Raw genomic sequence first — 10,742 nt, forward strand, 5'->3', positions numbered from 1 at the left:
GAACCTTCAGGCTCTCTGCTATGTATATTGCAGTTGGATGGTACAGAATGTCCTGGTTTAGGCTGGGATGGAGTTAATTTTCTTTCTACTACCTGGATCGGAGCTTTATTTTGATTAAGTACAAAAATAATGTTCATAACACATTGATATTTTAGTTGCTGCTCAGTAGTATAAGAACTTGGCAGTTTCCCATGCTCTGCCAGCCATCAGGTACACAAGAAACAAGGAGGAAGCTCAGCCAGGACAGCTGACCCAAACTGGCCAAAGGGACCATTCCCCATTCTCCCCATTCTCCCCATTCTCCCCATTCTCCCCATTCCACAGAACTGGGGAGAACTGGCAAAGAGGTACCAGTCATTGCTGGAAGACAGGCTGGGCATTGTTCAGCAGGTGCTGAGTAATTAACTTGTGAACCACTAGTTTCTCTTGGGTATTATGCCTCTTTCTTTTTAATTTTTAATTTTATTATTTTTATTTTTAGTAGTAGTAGCTTTAATTCGATTGTTAAAAGACTCATTTCAAACCATGGGGTTTAGGAAAAAAAAAAACTTTATCCCGTTGTTCTTCCCATCCCACCAGTGCATGGGTAGGAAGTGAATTAACAACTTTGTAGTACTTATTTGCCAGCTGGTGTCAAAACATGATAAAAAAGAGCACCACAGTAAACCTAAAAAAACTTGTACCTTTACACAGGAGCATCACAGGACTACAGTAATTTCTAGACTAAGTCTAATAAACAAAATTCTTCTGCTGGAAATGTTGCAAAGATACATTAGCATGTTACCCATGAGAGCAGTAGTGTCCGCAGGCATTAGTATTTTAAAAATGTATTCCTAGCATATCAATTTCACAGTCACAGCTTAGAAGCCTAGAATCTGAGATTCAGCAAGGTAGATGAAGAAATGGCATGAGGAACTATCTTTACAATTGTACACATTATCTTGATTAAGGGACCAGGTATGCGAAGTGTGCATCCATCCCCAGACTAGTCAAAGCACAAGGAGCAAGACTGGTAAGCAACCCTGACCTCCTTCTGGAGTCCCAGGGCTCATGGCAACCAGGATAAACAATACTTGATGTATAAGATTATTTTTCAACAATATAAGTACTTCAGCACAAGCTATGAAAGCATCCTAGCTTCATGTTGTCTTTAACTCTTACAGCAATTCTGCTGTTGCGAAGCTTGGCCAGATTACTGTTTATTAAATCAGCACAAATCATATTAAGTTAGTTTTTACCATGGAACCAAATTGGTTTCAATTGGCCTAGAAAAAGATTTATAAAATGTTCAACCTTCAGTATTATATTTTGGATAGCAATGTGGTTTTAGACTTTTTTATTTTTGGCATTTTACTGCTTGTTCTAAGAATATACATCAGCTCCATAGTGTAAAACATCAGCCCTTAGGTTTTTTGTAAATAATAACAACAACAACAACAACAACAACAACAACAATAATAATAATAATAATAATAATAATAATAATAAATGACAAAATACTGCATATTTGTCTCACTTGTGCTAAATACATGCAGTTCCTTCTTTCTCACATAGGTAATTTATAGAAGGGACATTTCTGAAATGGTTGGTTGGTTTCCAGCAGCAAGGCACGATTACTACACTCTTTGTTGCTGTTCTAGTTTAGCAGATGAAAATTTGAGAATGGTGAGAGGAAGAGACATTTGTAGGTCCAGTTTATCTTTCCTACTCTCCTAGGTCACTTTATCCCTGATTTTAGTTCCAACCAACTATTTGTTTACAGTGTTTTCTATAATCCTTCTGTGTCTGTATGTAAAATCATAAATTAGTAGCCTATTTTTTCTGTAAGGAACATGACCTATGTAATCCTAATTTCTAGGAGTGAACCTCCAGTTAATTTAAATCTATGAAGTCTGTAGAGTTTACTCTATCCCACTATAGCAAAGCATTTGGATTTATATTTTGAATTGCCAATACATCTGTACAATCTGTTTACCTTTCATCTTCCAACTCTTCCCTCAAGTCTACTCTTGCTATTTGCTCTGATTAAGAACAAACACAGCTCCCAGAGTAGGCACAGTCTGGATTATTTGTTTACCTCTCTTTTCACAGGGAAGTTTATGGTATGAAATTGCATCTCTCCATTAAATTCACTGAAGCACATAAATAACCATACTTTTAAGATCTCAGAGTTCAGTGTACAAATGTGAGAGTTGAAGCTTCTAATAAATACAGCAAAATATAACTTGTTCCAAGCAGAGGGCATATAGAATATTAAATAATGGCTATGAACTTTTACTTTAGATGTGTGTATGTTTCATACAGAGAGAGATAATATGCAATTATGAGGAAGAAAAACTTGAACACTAACTTTCCAATCATCAAAGAGTATTTATGAGCATCTATCTTTATATTTCAATAGATTTTACTTGCTGCAAAGTAATTAATTAGCCTGTTAGTATGGTCCTTGGTGATTGTTCTCCATTAGCCGCAATATCACAGATTTTTTATTTTGCCTGTGTGCACAGAATAGGATGAAGTGAAGGCAACTTCCATTATTTGTTTAAGAAAGTTGAAGCACTTTTGGAAGGAAATTATTATCTTTTTGTATAATTTTTCTTTTTAAGCTAAAAACATAAATAGTGGCTTAGTTACATCTAGTATGTCAAATTTTGAGGAAATAGGACAGAGCATCCACTAGTCAATCCAAGCAGAGCCAGAATCCTGTGCAAGTTAATGACTTATTTCTCAAAACAGAATGAAGAAAGGGATATGGTAGGGAAAGTATTGTTCCTTTTCTTTAAAAAAACCTTGAAATATGTTCAAAAACATTTTATGAGGTCACAGTAAAAAAAAAAAAAAGAGTAATTGGAAGAAAAATTCTGCTTGTCTAAGCGAAGAGCACATTTGTAGCAGTAGGCTAAATGTTTTATCGATTGGGAAACTGGGAAACTCAAGTCATTACTCACCATGGGCTAAAGAATAATTGCTAATGCTCTGGCGGAAAGATTAAAAACAGTTTCTGGAAGTATTTCTTACAATGATCAATGGTGTATCATCCCAGGCCATTGGATCTTCAATAACATTTTTCCCTTTTGGGATACAATCAATTTTTATAATATGATTCATTTGCCAGCAGGCATGCTTTCTTCATGCAATGAAAAGGCACTTATGCACCTTATATTGTTGAAAAATAATCTTATACATCCAGAGCCCAAGCTTTGATATGAAAGATTTTTCCAAAATCATCTCTCTTTTTACATGTGTTTGGGAAACTGATGTATTGAATGGTTGCTAGCTTTTGTATTGTTTTCCCTCATTTGGTTTCCATAAAAGTATTTTTAAAGCTTTTAAAATAATAATCATTATTACAGCACTGATGTGCAAGAAGAATTGAATAGACAGTACTGTGAGCTATTCTCTGACCTGTGGGTGGCTTAAGTAATTTATTGCATGAACATTAATTGTAGTGGTAATTCAGGTCAGGGGTAATTGTAATGCTACTCTAGCTCATTTCAAAATATCTTGTATACCTGTGCTTAAGTAACCAAATGCTGCACCCTGCTTTGCAATTGTCTGATTTAATTAATATCTGCTTAAATAATTAAAACTACCAGGATTTCAGAATCAAGTATATGTACACATAACACAATTTATTTCTTACTCTGAGCCAGAAACATTCCTGAAGGAGAGAGCAGCTGTCACAGCAAACAGCTAATTTGATGGGTAAAAAAGACAGATATAAATCTAGACTCATTTGCAGTTCCAGCTAAGATCAGAAAACTCCTCACAGCTGAAACAAAGGAGTATCTATGAGACAGGTACAGTTGGGAGGCCCTCACTCTTTTTGCCCAATGTCAACTGTACCATATTAAGGAGCCTGAAAACTTTCAACCAAGACATTTCTTTTCCTTTTAGTTTTACATATCAAGAAATTTCATAATAAAATCCTATTAAGATTTTCTTATAGATATAAAAAACTTACATAAAACTGAGAGTGTAATTGGCAGCATCCCATAATCTGAGACAACTGAGTCAAAAATTTTTATACAATTTCTACTAATATTAGTTAACAGAAAACTGCAAGTTGAACTGGCTAACAAGAAGACCTAATAGTGCAAGAGTACTCATATTCTTTGATGGAAGCAGAGAATAGCATTCTCTAGAAAAGTGCACATATATACCATACTCAAAAAAATCTACCAGTTGGTCAATTAAGGAAGACCCCACCTATATTACCATTAGTGGAAGAACAAAGGACGGGGCTACTAGCAAGCAGGACACAAGTGTTTCCTCAGTTTTTCTTGTTCAAATAGGTTCAAGCAAGTTTCACAAAAAATGTGCATGTGTGACAGGATACAGACATTTTTCTATCTGTCCATGTATTGGCTCTGGCTGGGATGAAGCTAATTTTCCACACTGCAGCCCTCATACTGCTTTATTTGCCATTGGTAGTGGGAAAGGTTTTGATAACACACCAGTGTTTTGGTTATTGCTGAGCAGCACTGGCACAGCATGAGCAATGTCTCACTAACAACCTCCTCATCCTCAAAGAGTCAGTAGTCTAGGATGGGCATGAACTTAGCAGGGGACATAGCCAGGACAGCTGGCTATAACTGACCACAGGGATATTGGGAATATTATATAACATATGGCTTTAACTCAACAATAATAGCTAAGAGGAAGACTGGGGATGAAGCAGGGATGGAGTGGAGTGAGCATATGTGATTACAGAGCAAACTCTGTGCCCTCCTAAGGGGAGTCATGGAGTGTCTTGGTGGGCAACTCGTGGCCAAAGTCAATTTACCACAGTGCGTCATGCACCTATTGGATTAAGATTCTTTTGTTGCTTTCATGGAGTCAGAAAAGACATTCATTTTCGAAGACAGTGTTTAAATGAGAATCTGATAATGGTCCAAACAGAGATAATTTCCCTACTGTAGCTTCAAAATTTACATTCTACCTTGACTCAGGAAATTATTGAGAAGCCATATGTTAGGATTTTCTATTAGGGATGTACAATTCATCTGTTAGTAACAAAAATATCAATTTATTCTTGATGTTGCTACTTAATTTTACCTTCAACACAACAAATGGCTACCACTATAACTAGTTTATCTTTTTAGACAAAAGAGGATGTTAAATATTTGAACTCTTTAGTCTTTACAAAGTAGCAAAACCAGCATAAATTTCAGGTGCTATGTTTTCCAAATTTCTAATACATGATCTGTGTTAGCATTTAATCAATAATTTCCTGAGTCAGGTGTTGCGGTAAATTGAAGTTCTTCAGCCTCAGAGGTCTGAAAGTTTCTGTAGTATCAAAATGTTACTGGGTTTACAAGTTTTGTTAAACTTGTTAGAAATTTACAAGTTTACAAGACAAGCAGGCTACAGAGATTAAGTAACAGCCCTCCCATTCCTCCCCACCCCCCCACCACCAAAAAAAGCATCTAATGGAAGAATGCAACAATAAAACACAATGACAAAATTAAGAAGCAAAAAATGCAAAAGAATAGAATGGAGTGTAGTATGAAAACTTGATAATGAAAATAAACATTAATATAATATTCTTTCTACAGAGACTTCCAAGTAGATAAAATATGGATTTGTTTTAATTAAACACTAATTAAACCCTGTTTTAATTTTTAAAATTAAATATTTTTTTAAATCACATAAATCACATATAATTTATTTAAAACCAGAAACACCTGTAATCCTCCAAGTATGAGATTTCCAATACTTACACATTCTAAAATAGAGCAATTTCTTAAAAAAAAAAACAACAACAACAACAACAAAAAAAAAAAAAAAAAAAAAAAACCAAACCATAAACCAAAAAAAAACCCCAAAAAGATATTTGGAGAATACATGTTCAAAACCATTTGGAAACATGCAAGTGGGCCAAGAGCAGCCCTTCCCTGTTTTGTTCATGGCATGTCTTTGCCCTGACATGTCATGATTATGGACTGATCTCATTTAAAAATTAAAGGCACTCTAAGAGCATTCTTCCTATTACATCTATTACATCAATGAATGATGAAATATTGTGCAAGGTCTTAGTTTCTTCTTCTTTACAGTGAAGAACAAGTTAGATTATTTCCTCCCTACTGCAATCTGGAACTAGGGTTTGATTTGTGAACCTGAAAGGCAGTTACTTCCCTGACATCTTCAGATTTACCTTGTCCCCATCATGTTTTCTAATTAATGACATCCATAATATTATATTGTTATAGGTACCCACATGGAAAGGAATGCAATAAACATAGTGACTATAACTAAATTAATTTTTTTAAAAGATCAAAGCTGCCTTTAAGAAAATACCTCTTTGGTATAAGGAGGCTTACCTAGAGGAGATACATATTCTTTACTGTTTTAAGAAAAGCAGTTTCTCTCAGCTGCTTGACTTTTTTCCGGTTTGTTTTTTTTTTTTTTTTCTTTAAGAAAAAGGGGAACCAAAAGCAAGGCAGTGAGAATACGAAGGACAAGACTCAAAGGCTAATCAACTTAAAGTAATTTTTAAAACTTTATATTATAACAGGAAGTCATGGGGGAGAGGATTGAAAGCAATATATACGTACATAGATGCAGACAGTCCAATACAAATTGGTAACGATAACCCACAACTCAAACAAATTTCAGTCCTTAAAAATACAACACAATACAGATGTTTTTCTCAGACTCTGCTTTCTGCTTTATGAAGGTTTTAAATTGCTTTTTCATGAGAAGGCTGTCAATTATATTAGAAAACATGAGTTTAATAGTAAGGCAGACTGAGTGCTTACAGCTCCTCACATCCATTAGTTCAGGGCCAGCTACAGAAATGCAGCCTCTCAGAAACAAAATTAAATAAATTTCCGTGTCTCCTTTGTATTTAGGCACTAAAGAAGTGACTTGGCAGTAGGCATTTAAAGGTGGAAGTCAAATTCAAAGCAAACACTTTAATAAACTCCTAACTGGAAACAATCCCAACTGAAATTAAGGGGATTTTTGCCATTGGCTTCAGAGTTTCATATCAAAATTTCTATTTCTACAATGGCTAAAAAAGATTAACATGATTGCTAGCATATAAAACTTGCAATTCAGAAGGGCCCATAACCATGATCTGTACAAAGACGTTTTCCATACCATTTGTTAATACCAACATTTATTGCATATTTGTAGAGGACAGTGTAGGGAAGGCAGTATTAAGCTGAAGCTAGTTTGCCCTCTTACAAAGCAGTTTAGAAAATGCTGTTTCAGAGAACTTAGTCCTATCCAAGTTTTCTTTATACTATGATGAATTTGACCAAACCACTCACCGTTATTCACAGTTTCTTCACTGATTATATGTTTTCATGTTTCACCAACAAATTAATTACTCCTCCTTTCATGATATCCAGCTGCTCTGCTTCATTGCAAAGCAGTTTCATTAAGCTTAGTCAACAACTTGGGATCTTTCTATACTACCAGTTACTTTAAATCTGTGACAAAGTTCTTACTCCCATTACTTGTTCCTTGCATTACAGTTTCCATTTGATAGTATTCGTATGCCTTCATCTTTAATTATGTCCTTAATTGCTTTCACTTAATACAAAGTACCACCATAACCACCACTTGTACTTAACAGACCTCCTCTAAATTTTGTGGATTGACTACTCATCCCTGTACAAAACGGAAAAAAAAAATTAACTAGCCTTAAGATGTCTGTCCAGCTTACCCAACTTCATTAGCTGCATGAGCAATCTTTCTCCATCTCTTTGTCATAAACTGCTTATGTGACGGATTTAACACATTACTCAGCAATGACTGACTTTCCAAACACATATAATGTTCATCTGGATTCTATATGAGAAATAAAACATTTCTAAGTATCTCTGTACATTGACTCACCAAATCAAATACCAAACAAACCTTTTGCTCCAGAAAGCTGAAATATTTTGTCAGTCTTGTCTTAATGATGGCAAATGGGGTGTGGTTACTGATGGTGTAGAAGTGACACATGTGACATTCCCGATTCAATGGCAGACCTTTCACAATGTATTCCACATTCCATCAAAGCATTGATTTGGCTTTGTTTTCTCTAACTCAAGAGTTTATTTGCCTATGTATGGTGTTTGTGTCCTGAAAAGTACAAGGTTCAGAAATACATGCTCATTAACAACTGCCAAGCAGAGTTTATCTAAAATATTTTTATTAGAATAGAAATATTGCTCTTTTATTAGACTTCTAAAAGAATTTGTCATTTTCATCTTTCATCACTGTTGGCAAGTTACTACTAAAGCAATTTAGTTATTGTAGGCTCCATTTTACATTTACATGCTATTTTACTGGTCAGCTTATTGCTGACCAAAAAGGGTGTAATTTTAAATACTTTATTAAATTAATTTTGGTCTTTTACTTCAGGTCTTTTTTCCTTGTTTAAAAATAGCAAAATGGAAAAGAGTTTTATAAATAAACTTCTGGAGAGTAGTAATATCACTAAAAAGAAAAACATGAGACAAAAGAATATAACTACTTCAGCAACCTTATCAAGAAAGACCTTCTTTATATGAATCATAATAATCAACCTAAAAATGTATCTACTCTTCTTGGTAAATTATCAATATTTGTTCATAACAAGTAAACAAGTACTTATGATGCTGGAACAATGAAGATCCTGAATGGTTTTCCACAGGGAAGAAAAAGGATACTTCATCATAAACTTTCTGCATAAGCTTTCATGAAACACAGTCAGCAGAACCCATGATTTCTGGAGTCTGTTAAACTTTAATGTGTGTTTCATGTGTGCCAGCAGTTATAATCTATTGTAATATATGAATCCATGTCCCGTTCAATAACTATTTATGCTAGCATACATCCACCTCAAAGCAACATAAATATTGCTTATGGAATTTACTACCAAGTAAAAAATCTACCGATTAATGTAATGCTATTAATTTTTCTATTTATGTTATTTAGAACTGCACTGCATTGTTTGTTTTGCTGAAAATGGCAGTTTAAGATTTAGAGTATCTGGTTTAATCTCTTTTTTGTCAGTGGTATTTTAAGATTTAAAGGACCTATGTATTTGTCTAAATCTTGTTACATGCATTCTCCTTCTAAAAACAGTTGGGTTTTGTTGGGATAACAGCTCAGCTCTCCTGCCAGGTGCCTGTTCCTGCAGTCACTCTCTGGGCTGCGTGTTCCTTGTGGACGTGTTCCCGGCTGCAGCTGCAGTGCTTCAGAACGTACGGTGTGGAACAAACTGCCTCACCATTGCCTCCACCACCAACTGCAGGGGAATCTGGGCCCTGGTCACTGGGTCACCTATTCCTTCTTATCAGGCCTTGGTGTCTGCAGGTCTGTATCTCTCACATTTTGTCTCACACTTCTCTGTCAAGGTGCCACCGTCTTTGCTGGGCAGGTTCAGCCATATCTTACAGTGAAATTACAGGAGAGAGCTTGCACCAGCTGTGTCCATTCCAGCACCATGTGTTACTGTCAAAGCCTTGCCACACAAATACCATATTTCCACCCGACCACTGTAAGCACATATTTAAGAACTGTTGTTAAAATATACATTAATCAGACAATCTTCATAAACTACAATTACATAAACAACAGCAACAACAACAAAAATTCCTCATACCAAAATCAAAGCAATATCATCTCAATACTGGCAAAAAGTAGACAATTTACACACACTCTGTGAAGGTCAACCGCTCCTTTCTTCACCACTTTACAACAACAAGTACTCCCCCACAATCACTCTACTTTTCAGCAATATCCAGTGTAAGTGTTGCCCATTACCTTGAATTCCTCAAGCTTCATTTTGAGTGCTAAAAAGTGCTGTGGCGAGTTTTCCCCTGACTTTCACACATTCCTCTCTTTTTGGGCTGTGGAGATAAATAGAAAGAAGGTGAAAAGGATCAAGAGAAAGACAATTAAATAGAAAAAGTAAGAGTAGTACATGCAGGCAAAACAAGAAGAGGGATTATGTCACTGCTTCTCACAGGCAGACAGGTATCCACTGGAAAGACTCAATGGAAAGAAGAGACTCAGCACAGTTAACAGTTACTTGAGTAGGCAAATTTCAAAGCCACAAATGTCTCTCCTTTGCTTGAACTTTTATTGCCAGGCATGAATTCATATAACCATAGAATAATTAAGGTTGGAAAAGGTCTTTAAGATAATTGAGTCCAGTTGTAAACCTAACAAAGCCAAATACAACATGAAAACATCTCCCTAAATGCCAAATCTACATGTATTTTAAATATCTCAGGGATGATGACTCAGCCATGCCCTTTCCTGGGCTTATTGTCCCAGATGTCATGGGATATCCTACTAGCCAGTTTGGACCAGCTGTTCCAGCTGTGTCTCCTCCTGAACTCCTGCCCACCCCAAACTTCTGACATTCGGGGGATGAAGGGGCAGAGAAAGTGTTGTAGTTGTGAGAGCACTGTTCAGCAATAGCCTAAAGATTAGCGTGTCATCTGTGGCTAGATAAAAGGTAGGAGAATAGAGATAGTGGTGAAAGTAATCTCACCCCTAAAGAGTTACAGCTGTGCTAATTATCAAGAATGAAGAACAAGCCTGCCCTTAATAGGCCACAGCTGGATCCAATTAAGAGGGGTATTATAAAAGAGCAGGTTGGTTAGTTGAGAGGAGAGATGGAGTTTGTTGGCTGTGCTGAGAAGAAGGAGTCAGTGCTGTGAGGAGCTGCTCGTGAGATATCATCGAGAAGGTATGAAACCTTTGCAATAAGCAGCAACATCATCAACACTGTTTTAGCCAAAAATGCAAAC

General features: G+C 35.8%; 1 long non-coding RNA gene across 1 annotated transcript; it reads right to left on the reverse strand.

The window, feature by feature from the left end:
- Positions 1-6,483: 6,483 nt before the first annotated feature.
- Positions 6,484-10,440, reverse strand: LOC135291003 (uncharacterized). Its single transcript, XR_010353862.1, has 3 exons — positions 9,951-10,440; positions 9,748-9,833; positions 6,484-9,479 (listed from the first exon to the last, which is right to left on the reverse strand). It is a non-coding gene; the product is annotated as an uncharacterized LOC135291003 (long non-coding RNA).
- Between the last annotated feature and the right edge of the window lie 302 nt (positions 10,441-10,742).

This window comes from Passer domesticus, chromosome Z (assembly GCF_036417665.1).
Source record: "Passer domesticus isolate bPasDom1 chromosome Z, bPasDom1.hap1, whole genome shotgun sequence".
Classification (NCBI taxonomy): Eukaryota; Metazoa; Chordata; class Aves; order Passeriformes; family Passeridae; genus Passer; species Passer domesticus.